Source organism: Eleginops maclovinus, chromosome 10, assembly GCF_036324505.1.
Source record: "Eleginops maclovinus isolate JMC-PN-2008 ecotype Puerto Natales chromosome 10, JC_Emac_rtc_rv5, whole genome shotgun sequence".
In the NCBI taxonomy this organism is placed as follows: Eukaryota; Metazoa; Chordata; class Actinopteri; order Perciformes; family Eleginopidae; genus Eleginops; species Eleginops maclovinus.
In genome coordinates this window covers 14,473,529-14,490,140 of record NC_086358.1, presented here as the reverse complement: position 1 = coordinate 14,490,140, position 16,612 = coordinate 14,473,529, and positions in this window count along the sequence as shown.

The following is a 16,612-nucleotide window of genomic DNA, read 5'->3' as shown; positions in this document are numbered from 1 at the left end:
CTGTTTGCATACATTTTTTAATGTACCTGTCTGCTGTTTTAGTTGGAATGTGTACTTTATTCTACTGGGTGGTCATTTTGTGCCCACATTTATCTCATCTCATCATTTAAAAAAGGTCCTGACCTCGGGTGTTTTTCTTTTCGCGGAGGTCCTTTTTAGTCTGGGCAGTCTGCTCGTTTCTGATTTGTAAATGCAGAGCAGTGCCTGGTCAAGTAGTCACCTTTTTGTCTGACTGTGTATTTCCTCTGTGGTTAATTAAAATGAAGGCTGGCAGTTAGCTGAAAAAATAAATATGGCTGGTTAAAATGCAAAGCAGAAGTTATTCCAAATAATTCAAAAGATAGAGAACACAAATACAAAGCTTTTAGGTTTCGCCTGTGCTAAATCAATGCAAACTCTATGTAGTTTCTATTTAGGGAGAAGTGCTGTGTAACAAGATGTTGATTAGTCGGCTTATCATTTTCTCAAGTTGTGATTAAGTCTATAAAATGTCAAAAAAATGTTGGTATAGTTGAGTATTTTTGGCAATGAGAAGAACAAAAAAGGTAATTATGTTCACTATTACATTAGACCAAAAACAGATCATGGTTTAGAATTCCAGAAATTACTTGTTAGATTTCTAAAAGGTTACAATTGTGCTGTAATGAGACCATGAATAAATTCACGCACATCAAAAAGTCTTACAGTCAATTGAAAGGTGTGTAGTATAATTAGAATGTATCAGTTTTGGAAGTGTATAGGATCACCAAAGTTATCGCAATTTATCCCAAATGAACACGAGCATGCTAGCATGTCAGTGAAACAAGCATCTCGAATCTTGCAGATTCCCAACATCCTCTCTAACCTCTGCCATCAGGAAGAAGACTTTGTGTGCCAAAGTGCAAATCAAACCGCTTGTAGCTATAGTTTGTTCCAAGCTGCTGCCCTCGAATGCTAAATAGGCTTACACAAGCACTTAGTACTTCTGCACATTAATTGTTACATGGTGTTCTTTTATGATGCATTATGGCTACTGGTTGTCTGTACATCCAGCCTTACATCCGTTCCATTCTCATGAATGAAAAATCTCAGGATTGCCAGAGGAAATTTGTTTCAATTTAGCACAAACATCCGTTTGGACTGAAGGAAGAACTGATTTGATGGGGTGGTAACATGCTTTACTTGTAGCTACTGTGACCTCACATAACAAGTTTATGGCCATAACTGAATAATGAATCGGCTAATTATAACCATTTTAAACCAATGTTAATGAGGATAAAATGAAAGCTATTTCACCCTCCATATAATATGCTCTGGGTCACAGTTTCTTGGGTATATGTCTTTTATTAGGACGCTAGGAGTCACCAAGCTAGAACTAAAGGACATGACCTCTCTTCTCTGCACCTTCAAATTAAAGATTTTTTTAAGGAAGTTACAATTCTCCGTTTTCACACTTTTCTGAGATGACTGAGCAACCGTCCAAGTCCTTCTTTCCAGATCTTCTCCAATCATCTAAATTATCAACATTATAAATCAAGACACATACATTTATTATTTAGTAAGGTCCTTTAAAATATGCTTATGAAACCTATAAAGAGCTTTCTTTTGGTTTATAACCAGGACTGGATTCCCCTCGCTCTAATTTACAGTTTTATAACCTACTCCCATAATTCACCCAAATAGGGTTGTACTGCCCCATACAAGCTTATAGCGATTAGAGGCTTAACCCTTTAACATGTGTGAGAACTGATAACATTCTCCCAGTTTAACATACACTCGCTTTCCATCACAAACAATCCTCAGTCTTGTTAGCAGTGTCACGTTTGAGATCAGGATTTCTCCCATTTTCTCGAATGTGATTTACAGCTGTGTTTGACTCACAATGGCCTCTTTGGCACACAGCGTTCAGGCCTAATGTTATTTCTACAACAGGGACTGATAATGTGATAACCACAGCCACACAATAGTGTTGTCTTAGGTAATCTGTGATCAAATAATGACCCCCAGGAAAAGAGTCTGAGGGTATAAAGACAAGCCGGGCTGTTTGTCTGAGCTGACAGCGGTGCGGACACTAATCATTTGGAGGGGGTTGTTTCGAGCAAATCGAGCAGAGTTCAGTGAATCCACATCTCGTGACGGCAGCGTTTTGATATAAAATTCCTTCATCCATCCAGCAGTTCTTACGTAGGCTTGCTAGATCATGTTATATCACAATGACTGAGCTGTTTTCACATTAAACAGATTAAATGGTTACATAGGAAAAAGTAATTTAAGACTTCATGACCTGCTTTTAAAAGCCATGTGGGAAATATGCAGTTCACCTGATCCAATTGTTGTTCTAAGCGGCTGGATCTGAGCATAGAAAATAATGTTTACTGTCTTGCCTATTTTAAGAAAAGATGATCGATACCACTCTCATGTGTGTGGGTTTAATATGAAGCTGGAATCAGAGGGAAAGTGCTAGCCTGTCCTAGTCTTAAGTGACGAAAAAGCTAATTTATGAACATGTTGGTTTTCTCTGTAATTAATACAACATGTCAAATGTAAAACTCCAACTTTTTGTTTTAATACACTTTTTTTATTCAATATACCTATTGCCTAGTGGCTCTATACCTCAATATTTAATAGGCATTAAATGGATACTTCATCCACAAAATGACAATTTGTATATGTTTTTAAATGGATGTTTAACATATCGTTTTGCTTAAGTTGAGCCCTGCCGCCATTAACTTGAAATTATCAAGACTTTTCCTAATTTTCTCTCAAGGTTTCTTCAAGAATTCAAGATAAAACAGGTTGAATAATTGGTATAATTAACTATTTATTTGTATTGATTTGAATTAAAATAGCTCTTCTTTCAGTTGGTTTGTTCTCTTTGTGAATACTGGCCAGATGTAATGGCATTTGCTATAGATATCCCTAGGGTATGATTTTTAATGATTTGGTAACCCTGTGACCTCTACTTCTCCATTAGGCAAGGATCACTTTTCAGAGTGGACACCCCTGTGTTCTAAAAAGAACGTTCCCATTCAAAAAAACTGCATTGTCATTACATTTAGGTTTAGAGCAACCAAACTATTAAAGTATATAACTTTGTTTTTGCAAAGACAAAATCAAAGGTCTTTGAGATAAAACCCAGACTGATATATCCTCCTGATCCCCACATTTGAGGACTTAGCCGCCTATTTATGGGAATCATATCAGTGATAAGTTAAAAACAAAGACGATAGGTAAAAGAGACATCCTCAAAACCCTATTGACAATACATTTGAATTGTTTTGGAACTTCATTTTTAAGAGCCAAGGGCTATACCTATACGAACCCATTGAGATTTTTCCAGTATGGATGCTATTCAGAGCAACATTAGGCTGTGTTCACTTGATAACAAGTTCCTGTCATGAGAGTGATTGTCAAATGTTAGAGGTTTTACTGAAAACATCATGTCCTACAAGTTGTGAAACGAAGTGAGAAAGGCAAAACATTGACATTTTTGTCTTTTTGTTTGGGACATTGTGAGCCGTCCCAGATGCTGCTTCAGTTAATTCCACTACGACACACAGCAGCTATAAATCCACTAAATGGAGTTCCTCAGAGACTTTAACAACCCTGTATGATTGAGCTCATGGCTGTGTGCAGTTTTTTGAACATTAGTTCAGTTCTATCTTTAGACCCTTGCAATAAGTCAGCAGGATGGAGTTGGCGAGACATATTGACATGAGGCTGAAGGGAAGTAGATCATTTGTCACTGCGGCTAAGGATGTAATATCTGTTTAATTTACTACTTAATGGTCATGATTGGCAGGTCTGGTGTGCCAAATGTTGTCATTATAATCTGCTCACAGTATCTTCACTTGCAGAAAATACTGTTTATAGAAAACCATGTTTAGTATGGCCCCTAAACAGTTGGGAAACTGCATCCGATGTGAAGTTTAAATCCTAAGAGTTCTCCAATATGGTTGACTGAGGATCTCTTGTCTCCAGATTAGTGTGACGATTACATTTATTACTCCCCCTACAGGGCTGATATGAATCCAGGCAGTCTACCACATTGTTCTTTTCTGCAGCATCGTAAATCAAAGGAGGGTTAGAGGGCTTGCAGGGATGGCGTGACAGATAAATGATATCAAACATGTTACACACTTTTATATAGGGGACATGCTGTTTACGCAAGCGCCTTTTTGAGGTGAATCTTGATAAAATAATATATAGATGAATATAAAAATAACGGAGCCAGGAGAGGTGGGCATATTCCAAAGAATTATACGTTTACTGGAAAACTTGAGAGTCTAAAGTGGAAAAGTTATAATATAATTTAATGCATACAATAAAAACATATTTCTTAGGAACCACATTGTTCATTTCCACAGACACTGCCACATACGTTTCCTGCTGTGGATAACCTTATCAAATAAAACTTTGCAATATTGTTAAGCATAAAGAAATATAATATCCATATAATCAATAATATCCAGAATTTAATTAGACTTTGCCCTAAAATGGGCCTTTTAAGGAGAAAACAACATTTTGATATGGATGAGAAATGATATTGCCGTGTTCATTACCTTTTCACTAACATGTGTGTGACATTTCCTGTTAACTAGTTGTGTGATTAGAATGACTGTTGAAGTAAAATACATATTTTTTCATAGGTGTTTCTCGGAAATGTGTGACTTTAATCTCAGATTATTAGAAACGAAACTTGCTAACATATGATTTTATACTTTTAGAAAATATCTGGGACTTGTATGTTTTGTTTCCTTAGAAGTTTTAACCCCTTCCCTGGCTCAAAATGAAATAATACAAAAAATAGTATTTTGTAAAATGTGTAATTTAAGTAATACAACACAAGCCCGAGCTGAACGATGCAGCAATGCATTATTGACAGTGTACATTATTCCATAAAAGCTTAATTATTTGTCTAGTTATTTTACTTTTCTGTTCAAAAGGGGCTTCTCATGCACACACATGCCCTTGCTGTGGTCCCTGTTATATTATGTGTGTGTGTGTGTGTGTGTGTGTGTGTGTGTGTGTGTGTGTGTGTGTGTGTGTGTGTGTGTGTGTGTGTGTGTGTGTGTGTGTGTGTGTGTGTGTGTGTGTGTGTGTATGTGTGTGTAACCTTGACAGTGAAATCCAAGCTTCATTGAGTGCCTGCGAGCGCTGTGCTATCTTTAGCTTTTGTTGAAGCTTTTACCACTGGCCTCCTCCTACTCTTCCCACTCTTCCTCCTCCTCCATTCCCCTCAGCCCACTCACTGTTGGCTGCACATGCAAACATGTACACTTATGCATGCTTGCACGCATACTCACACACACACTACAGTAACATACATATGCACACTGCATAACTGTTACTGGGCAGATTAAAAGAAGCAACCTACTTCTGGGGTAAAAACATGAGGCTGATGTGTGTTTCTTGTTGCAGAGCGAAAGACTGACTCTTGCTCCCTGAGCCGCCCTGATTCCTGCCTGAAGGCAAGTTACAAGCTGAGAGTCTCACAGGGTACATTCATATTCCTATTCGCTCAAAATGCTTTAATTTCAGTCAATGGTACACTCATCAACTATAAACTATTAATAAATAAATTTGCCCTGAACCAAACTGTGCTTACACCAATTCTATTTCATCAGAGTGTAACGGCCCAGCGCCATTTATATTGTATATTATGCACACGGACTACTGTTTCTTGTGGCATAAAATGCATTTGCTGTTGGTACCCAATTCATCTTCTTAATAAGCCATGCTGGTGCAGCTTGTTGATTCAGTAATATTAACACATGCACTATTTTGACTGTTTTCCAAGATAGTCCTTGTGATTTCACACAAACTGCGGCAAAGAAAGTAGCAAATGTAGATGGAATAATCACAACAATACTATGTAATTGTTCTAATCAAACCACCCAAAAAAGATTTGGTTGGAACGTTTTTTATCACGTTAAACACTGTTTTAAGTGATGACAGTCAAACCTCTATCCTAACTTTAAAATATTCCGAGAGGTTTTTAAGCATGCACGTCCCTTTTTGTGGTACATTTATATTTGTTAAAAGCTATTGTTTAAAGACATTTTAGGAACACAGGTAAAGCAAAAGGATTTGTCCAAGTTGAAAAAAACAACTTGGAACATGCAACAGTACAGTAACCCTGAAAAAAACTGTGTCTTTAAAGAGATCTTGGTAACACTTTACTTGAATGGGTGTTCATAAGACTGACATAACATTGTCATAACCATGACAATTAAACATTAATGAATACTGAGGACAGTTGTTGTTAAGTGTCATTCTGTAAGTTATGTCACTTTTGATGCAAAGGTGACATTGTTTGAGATGTCCTTGTTATGACAACTTGACATAAACCAAGACAACAAAACCTGTCATAAACATGTCATAGCAGACATCCATATATGATGGCTTAATGTCGCGCTAAGATATCAAGCTAAACGTTTTTCTTAAGTTTGACAGTTCGGTCTGCTATGACATGTTTATGATGATTGTTGTCTTGGTACATGACTTACCAAATGACATTTAACAACAACTGTCCTCAGTATTCATTAATGTTTATGACAGGTGTCATGTCATGGTTATGACAATGTTATGTCAGTGTTATGAACACCCATTCAAGTAAAGTGTTGCCTAGATCTTATTTAGTTTCTTTATACAAAAGGTTATGCCGTTTCCTTAAATTGATCATCTGATGATATCCCATTATGTAGCAGATCTATATTCTTCCCAGCAATTTGACTAGTAATGTTACTCTGTAAAGACTTCTTCAATGATTTACTTTCTCATTTGATAATATAATCAGATTTTTTCCAGTAAAGGCAAAGAAGGCTTAGTTTAGCTTAGCATAGCAGGGAGACTGCTGGAAGGGGAAAACAGCTAGCTTGGCTCTGTCCACTTGTTTTAACATGTAAGATTTCTACAGAATAAAAGACACAAGATCTAAATAAATATACTGTACACACAAAAGTTCATTAAATAATAATAATAAAAATAAATAAAATAAAAAACTGCAAATGAGGACAATCATTTGTACAACTACGATAAAGAAAACCATTAACCTTTAGTTTGTATTCAAACATCTCTGCTTTATTCAGTGTTTTAGTCATCACCGGGAAAATCTCTCCTCCCAGCATGTGAGAATAACCTGGGAACTATTCTTGCATTCTTAATAACCATTAAATCATTTCAGTGTGAGGCTGTCTAATAATAGGGCAGAATGAGCGTTTTGGTGTCAGTGTGCACCTGTAATAGTGTCCTCCCCTCTCTCCTCTCTCTGTTTCTGCATTGCAGTGCCTGTAGCTGTCAAGAGAGCATATGCACTGTGTGTTGTGCTGGCCTCTGCTGCCTGTCATCTCTCCCCTGTGCAGAACAGGCCACCAGGCAACACATCGAGTAACAGGATACACACTTCCTCTGTCCTCCCCACTTCACCTTCTGAGCTGTAGTCCCCTGACACGCCTAGCCGAGAGCTTTACACTGCAGCTGACAGCGATGAGGAAGTATTGAGGCTTCTATGCTTCTAGGGAACATAAAATCCGATTTTTATAATTTGCCTCTCACTGTTTGAATAAGCTCGGTGCATTCATTCTTATTCTTCTTAACAAATATTAGAGATTCAGTGTATTTTCCTGCTAACCTCCTGCAGTTTTTCCAACCAGCTGTTATGCTTTAATCCCAGTATGTGCACTTCAAAACAGATAGAACCCAGCTGGTGAATAATAAATGGAATGGCAAATGTGTGGCCTCTACTGCCTAATAGAAAATATACCAAAGTAAAAGAAAGTGTAGTTGTCAAATCCTCGACATTTCCCTGAAATTGTAAAAGCGTGCCCTTGACAGAATGACAGGGTATTTAGTTGCATTCAACTGATGCCTGGGGCGTTTCTTCTTGTATTTTTCTTACTGTTGGTCTCTCAGAGTTTCCATTCAGTTTTAATAAGTTCCTAATGAAAGAGGGCCGGCGGAAGCTGTTTCACTTCGGCACAGTTACAGATCATTGGATGCCTCATTTAGGGTGATTTAAATGTGTGCCATGGGACATATTCCAAAAAGCAATTGAAACAATGGCTTCCCATTTACTTTCCTCCTCTCCTCTCCTATTATAGAAATGGAAGTGGGATTGTCTAAGGCAACAGACAAAAGAAAGCGCAATGGTTATACTCCCCCATCCTCTCCTTGGAAATGGAATGACAGTTAAGTGTGCATCCCTGTGTCATTGTTAAATATATATAAAGCTGCGCGATCAATCGAGTAAGACAAAAACTACAGGTGCCAATATGCTGCATGTCAACACTTTGCACCACATAGGAAAATAATGAGGGAAACAAAGCATCTTCTGTTCAATGTTTAGCTGAAACTGTTAAGGAAAGGTAAAACCTTTTTACTGCTCAGCCATTGCTTTCACCAATTCAGGGAGCTGACTTGGAGATTTCTCACATCATTTCTTTATCATTAGGCAGGACATGGGTCTGCATATGAAGGGTGTTACTATACATTAGCTGTCCTGTCTAGACAGGACTTAAGGCTGTTTGTGACCTGTGGGTCTCATACCACTGGTGCCTCCTGGTAACACTTTGCTTTAGGTTTGTGTAACAGGATTAAAGCAACGCTGGAGGACTTGTGTATGTCACCTCTGAGTAGGGGGTCGGGGGTGGGGGAAGTAGATGTGATACAACAAACAGCTCTAATGCCCTTGATGCTTGATGTAGAGCAACTTTAGATAAAATGAAAGGGTGAATAAGGTTTGTAGTATTATAACCTTAACCAAATAGGTTATAGTTTAGCTTTGGTTTGTTTCAGCAAGATGACATAGGACTACTCTTAAAATGAGTTTCATGAAACTTGGTGGAAGAACACATTATATCTGTATAGGTTGTCGCTCACCAAGTGCATTTTTGTTTGTCCTTTTATTTTGTTTAAGTGTAACACACTGATCTGGAAATTTCAAAACACAAATGTAAATGTCAAGATTGGTCTTTAGAAAACATAATCACATAACAACGGTATTGATATGAAGTTAATATATGCAATAGAAAACAAATGCAGGGCTACAAACAGAGAGAAATTATATGAAAAGTATGACATTTACATTACATGTAGGCAAATGCTTTCCTGCCTGGGAGTCAGCTCAAAGATACCACCTCTTATGTTTCTATGGTTAAAGCTGGAGTCAGTAGAATGCATGGCTTAGCATGAAGACATTAAACCAGCTTGCCTTGCTTCAAAGACCAAGCGCCAAAACTCAGAAACTATGCCGAGCTGTCAGGCAATTTTGGCTATATGGTAAATCAATGAATTAATGAATGAAACTTTTATTGCTCCCAGGGGAAATTACTTTGCACAAAGTGCCCAAATGTGTATCATAATCTACGACCATGTGACAGCACATAAAATAACCTAAAAACATGAACGTAAAAAAAAACATAATGAAAGGGATTATTTGGGAAATCCAAAAAGATAGAACACATAAAAAAATGAACCACCCTGATCAGATCTTGTTAGCAACTAAATGGGATAAAGGATGTGATGCCTCTATTGATATTAGTTTTCTCAATACATCTGTTCAGCTAAGATATTGTCAGGCAAACAACTCCCCCCATGATCATGATGTTGAACTAAACCAAAAAAACAAGCTTTAACATGGTTTCTCTTTCCATTTCCTCCCGTTTCCAGCGTTTTTTGCTGACCTAATCAAACTGTTTCCTTGCTGTAGCTTCATATTTAACATACAGACACATGGATCCTCTCATGTATCCCTTCGCAGGAAAGAAGTGTCAAAGTATTCCTGGCAGAGTAGTTGTTAATATTTTTGAAAACTTGAGCTTACGGTGTTTCGTGATAATACAAATTATGTAATCATTTTAAATTTTCCAAGCAAGTCCTTTGCTTGTTATCTACTTCATGTATGAACTGGGGCACCAGCCTCTAAAATGAGCTGACAAAGCACAGATCAGGCCAAAACATGAGCAAATGGAAACTGTGTCAAATCATTTTGGGGCCAACACATTTGAAACCAGATTGATGTAGAGTTAACTGAATGACCACATCCCCTTGTGGGAATGAACTCACTGTTATCAAATGAGTCCTGGTGGTTCCTGTGTAGTAATGGTCACTGGAGGACTGGGATTTAACTGCTGAACCTAAAAAAGAAAAGAAAAACTCAACTTTATCCAAGCATGATGCCTATTTTAAAGTACCATGGACAGTCTGGCCAACTTCAGACCCTCAAACAATGAAATCTTTGATAAAATAACACGGAAAAGCAACAAAAGGAACGATAAGATGGCTTGTGAAAGGCCGGCGCATGGCCGGGATGAACAAAAAGGCCAGTATGTGTGCCTCATTTAGGAGATCAAGCCCCAAATACCAGATCTGATCCGCATGGGTTCCCCCTCACAACCTTGGTCAAGATTCCTGGTTTCTCCTGCACAATACAGCTTGTAGTCTATTGTACGTCCATTATGGGAATTTCTGACTGAAAATAGCCTTACTAAGTGAGTTTGTCATTTTCTAGTCTTCACTTTTTGTGTAAGTAAATACAATATATAATTAGATTGCAGCTTTCCCATTTTTTAGACAAAGCTTAAGTTGTTTTTTGACATATTTATGCCAATAGCATCTGAGCTTTAGGACTTTGGGTAGGAGTTTTACATCATACATTTGATTGAAATGTGTGCCGGCTTCGGTAGAAGTGTGCGTATGTTGCAATGCTAGTAAAAGAAGACATTTTTACTTTTAAAAAGGCCCAGATGGCAGAAGCTAGCAAGCCAGGCTTAATAATTAACTCAACATTGGGTTTGCTTTATCTAGTGTTAGTGTTGTGTACATCGTACTTAAAGGGTGTATTGCAAAGGTATTATCTGCAGCTGAGAAACCGGTACTGACAGCGGGAGTCAGTACCGGTGTTTGTTTGAAATTGTAAATTGTTTTCTATTAAATGCTTTTATTCTGCAATGTATACTCCAAGAACATACTAGTCACAATGTGGTGAGTGCAGGTATCAGGGATATTACACAAATTCAGATGTAGTTCAGTCATGTATTCAAGGTAGAGACTTCCTGGAAGGCAAGAAGCAGGTTCCGCAAGACCTGTAAGCAGACAGGTACAGGTCCAGGTAAAGGGAGAGAGTAGCGAAACAAAAAAAGATGAAGCTTGGCAACTTTCATGTTCTTGCAGGGAATGAATGGAACTAGGCAGATATATTCACTGAGAGACTGATGGTAGACAGGGAAGGTAAAAATCCATAGGTGGAAATATTGTACTAATTTGATCACATGACAAGATTTAACTAAAAAGGACAACAGTAAGTTAATTTGTTAAAAACTGGAGAACAGGGTTCCACTGTTTCCTTTGAAGTAAAAGCTTTGCTCTGTTGTGTCAGGGCCAAACATGGTCCAGGTAACTGCAGGGTTGATAAGGGAAGTGGGAACAGGTGTGTTAATGGGTGGGGCAGTCATGTGATGAGGAAAGGAGGGAAAATCTGGGGGCATCTAGTGGATGGATGGGAAATGACCATGTAGGACCTGGGCAATTGGAAATGAGCCCCCATATATCTTTCAGTTCAACATGAAAATCATCCAGGCAGAGGTGGGTGACACTTCTACACAAAACATTGTAGAAGCAGCAGTATTTGTAGAATTACTAAGAGAAGTTACGTTTTTACTGCAGGGATATTACATTTTAGTCTTCAGTATTAAACGAGATTTTCGTTCTGAAATTGTTTTCTAAAAAAAACATTCTCTCTTGTTTTTCCATGAGCTCTACAGCTCACGTACAGCCTCACTCCCACATGTTCTTGCTATCTGTCCAAGGCTGAAAAACACCGGCCAGTTTTTAGCTGCTGCTTTCAGGGGAAAGCCACAACACCCAGCTCTGATCTTGATCTGCTAGGCAGGGGCAGAGCCAACAAAGAAGTCATGTGAGGAGAGACAGTCGGACCTCAAAGATAGAGGTTTTGCTGCAGTGGATTGAATCAGCTTCTTTTTGACACAGCTGTACCAGACTGGCGTCTTCAGCATGTTGTGATTCATAGCCATGATCTCTGACTGCATCTTTAACAGCAGCAATTATTTATGTCTCAGTATATCACGTTAAATTATTCCATTGCATTAAATCAAACCACATAATTCCTACGTCAGCACATTCTGTGATCAGCCCACTGGCAGGATGACACAAATAAACAGCCCTGATCCTGATGTAGCACCTCACAGCACGTCTGATCCATAGCTTTCTATGTGGGTTGCAGCTCAAAGGCCTGTCTGCTGTTAAATGGCAGTAATAGTCAGGATTAACGAGAGCTGGTGTTTTGGTGGCCACTGGGGCATTGATCATGTTCACCCCGCAAGCTGGCAAGCGCCAGATGGGATTCTGGGTAATCCTAGCGTGGGATCCAGGGTAGACCCAGGCGTGGAGGTGTGGGAGTGCCGAATATACACTGGATTATCGCTGCCATATTAACCCATTTGTGCCCAATGACTATATTTAGTATAATAAGGAAAGATGCCACAACAATTTGGGCATGATTGTTCTTCAGTCTAGAGTCCGAGACAATTCACACTTTTATCAATATCAATATTCAAAAAATATCTTCCATTTGAATTATTTATTCAACATTTTATGTTCTTAGTTATTTGCCAAAGATACTCGATGCTCTTTGTTGTTCTGAGATATAGCCCTTTTGTTATCATACTATATGTAGTCTTTGGGCACCTGAAGTTATTATCTTTTTCCTAAAAGATATCTAAATATAAAAGAAAAAACAGTAATCCTATCTGCCAAAAAAAATTGCTTCACAGCCGGATTGACCCATTTTGAAAATGTCTTCAGAATTGCGCCTAGGCAAGCCCATATTCAAAATGTCATTTGCAGGCACATATAGTATAATAGGGAAGACACCATAAAACTCGCACAGCCAAGAAGAAGGTTATTCAATTTCCAACACTGTTTTAAAATTAAAAACCAAAAGTTCAAAAATGACACCAATATGATTCACCTCCTAAGAACTGTGCATCAACAGAACACAATAACCATTTCTTCTTGAAAGATGATTTAATCTCAACCCTTTTGATCTCTATGTGGAAGCATGAAATCATCTATGAAGTCATATTTAAATCCCCCCTGCAGCCAAATAAGTTTGGTCATTAGATTTGGATCACAGCAAATATGAGGCCCTTTATTTCCTCATGGCTCCCATGAGCAATGAATCGCCCTTAAATCTGACATGAATGTATTTTTGATTATGAATAAATGATATCTGACCCCTGATGTGATACCTATTCTTCACAAATACAATGAAAAGGATGAATAAGCAGGTGGTTATATCCATATGTTTTGGTGCAGGGTCCCACCAGATGTATAGCGGATTTCATACAACTACAGAAGTCCCACCCACTGTGTTACTGTTTTTCTTGAAACTAAGACATATAGCTTTGGTCTCTCTTCATTTATAGCCAGAGGGTGAAAGGCAGCAATAAAGTCAAGCTTTGGTTTCCCTTGCAACTCCTCCCCTTCCATTCAATCCTACAGACTCTGCATTAAATGAAGGCCCAGTGGCAGCTTTACGACCTTTTAGGAATAAAAGCCAAAGCAACTAATCCAGCCCTCCTACCAACATTGTCCCTTTTAAACCCACAAAGGACTTTCACTCTGCAGCATGTCCTGTACAAACAGCCAACTCTCCTCTGAAGAACCATCCCCCCGCCTACATCTAAGGCAATGTCAACCAAGTCCATTAGAAAGACACTGTAGGTGTGAAATTTGACATACCTAGAAAAACAAGTCAAATGACAGTGAAAGAGCAACATCTTTATATCAGAAGGAGATTAAATAAAGACACCAGTGGGGGGATAAAGAGGTTAAAAAAAAGATGGGAAAAGAAAGAGACAGTTATCAGGATTCCAGTATTGATCTGAGCTTCTTTTTCTAATCTCCGTAACCTTAGCTGGATTGGACATCCAGCCACTAAAAGCAATTTGACCCCCACAGCTGCCCCCACGGGTCATCCTTTAGTGACTGCTGACTCCATGTTGCCATAGTGACCGAAAAAGTATGTCTAGGCTCCGTTTGGACGAGTTTAAGAGACTTGGATCTCTGCCCAGCGCCGATTGCTTTTAATCATGGGCACTATAAAAACGCTGCAGCAGACCATTATTGCTCTTTTGCTTTTGTTCTATTGTTGTTATTTTTCTGGCTATTTTGAGAAGAGGACGAAACATTAGGTCTGTTACATCCATCAGTTGTCTTTTTAAGAACTTCGAGTTTGTGCATTGTCGCCAATGTGGAACCGTCTGTCCGTAAAGCCTTCCGCCATTTCGTTCCAGATTAAAATATCCGAAAGGCATCCTGTATGGTTTGCCATGAAATTGTTCATAATCAGATGATGCTCACTTATCAAATTGTTAAAAATGCAGTAACAAAGAACTTGTGTGTTGATTGTCTTATTGTTTGTTTAATGATATGCTAGAGGACCACAATGGAACTGAGTCTTTGGGATTCATTATCCTCATTCTAGAGGATTTTTGACGTAATGACTGTAGTGCAGTGTAAGATGTGTTTTTTAATCAAGTAAAATCAATGAACCCATAAATGGTTCCCAGAGGATATACTGCTATTACTTTGGTGATGGCTTGACTTTAACTGTGCCTCTACCATGGGGGTTTGTCTGTGTTTTTAAATGCAAATACATTTTAGTACAGACAATAATATTCCCATCTGTATGAATTTTAATCATCTTGGTGACCATTTAATTTGTCCTCTTATTTTTACTATTTGTAAAACATTGCTTTATGATTAAATACCCTCAATACATATGACATCAGTCGTTCCCATTAGCCTCAGCTGCAAATCGGATAGCATGCTGACATTACCTCAAAGCTATACGTTATGTCTAATGCTGCCTTGAAATGAAGGCTACCAAGGCTAACACTTTAGCAAGCTAGCAATTAAAGCAATGCAGGAAATGCAATGGCAAAATAACAATACAAAAAGACGGGGGCCGTTCAGATATATTTAAAAAGAATAGAATATGTTATACCCACCATCGAATAATGAACTTCCATGGCATCCACCATTTTTGAAAAATGTCTTCAAACATGTCAAGTAGCTTTCATAAATTGTCCACTATACAGGTTGTGAATACCTAAAGGTCATACTTATGGAGTCATATGAAAGCGGTACAAAACTGCCTATTTCAGGCAGTATAAATACAGCAGGGTGTACCCTCACAATCTTGTTAGGAATTTTTAAACAGATGGTTACCATTGAATTGTGAGGAGGACAGGAAGATACATTTAGGTAGTTTATGACCTTGGGTTGACTGATTGACTGGCCTGTCATTGATTTAGGTCACATGATTGCAAGGAAACACCTAGCTACGTGCAACCACATAAATAATCTCCAAGGCTTCCCTCATTTACGTGTTTCTTGTCAGTCAACATTACACGTGAAACATAAGAGGCAAGAGAGCGACACAGAGAATAACAGGGACAGGTGTGTGACAGAAACGATCCAACAATACAATGCACATGCAGCTCCCTCAGGTGTCCCCCCTGTGGATGTATCACAGCTCGAAATTCAGCAAGTCAATCATGTCTGCAGTACGTTAAAAAAGCAGCACATTTTCCTCAGCTGCAGTGTCTTTTACACCTTTTTCTGTTCGTTGGCGTATCGCTGCCTCCACATGCCTCACATTGTGTCTTAGCTGTTGAAAACGCTGCATCATGATGCTAATTTATTCCAGCACCAGCTGCTGTGTCAAGATGATTCTGCAAAAGACATCCTTGAAAGTTTTAATGAGTTTACCTCAAGTAATGAGGACACTGAGGTCACAGAAGTCAAGATGTGTGCTTGCGTGTGTGTCGGTGTCTTTTCATATTATGTGCACATGCATTTATGTCTGTTTTGACATTCAGTATTTAAAAACACTCAGTGGGAGGTAACAAGTCATTATCTCATCATGTCAAGCAAGACGATTACGCAGCAGGGCCACACAAACACACACACTCCCACTATGACAGCATGCAGGTCAGTAATGTGTGAGGGGAGATTGGACTTTGTATTTGTTGAATAACATCACATTTGAGAACTAAATTAATAGATTAGCAGAAAAGCAAGCGGGTTAAAAGAATTTAGCCCTTACAGATTATCCACAAATAGGGTTAGTGGTATATGCTGGCCATTAAAAAACGTGTCAAAATAGAAACAGGGCGTTCTGAACAAGCAAACAACCACCAAACTCTATTTCCATACCGGTGATGTGTTTGTGAACAACAAATCCTCAAAAGCTCTGCCTGGATTGCCCAGAGAACATGATTCAGGATAATAAATTACAACATTGATATCAGTTTTTTGCAGAACAACTCTTCAAACATGACTACAAACTCATGGTATGATCAAACCTGATTAAGTCAGAGTAAAGCAGAACATTTGCTGATCTCACAACAGGGCTGAACTGCCTCCCCTCCCCACTACCTCAACACTAATCGATGCAATTACTATGTCAGCAGCTGGCAGACTAGAAGGTGGGAATCAAAGTAAATGGATTGTTTTAGCTTGTGTGTGTAAGGAGGAGAGGGAGGGGAAGGAGAACTCCCCCTCTCTCTGACAGCCTTATTTGCTGACTCAGGCATGAATAGGGAAG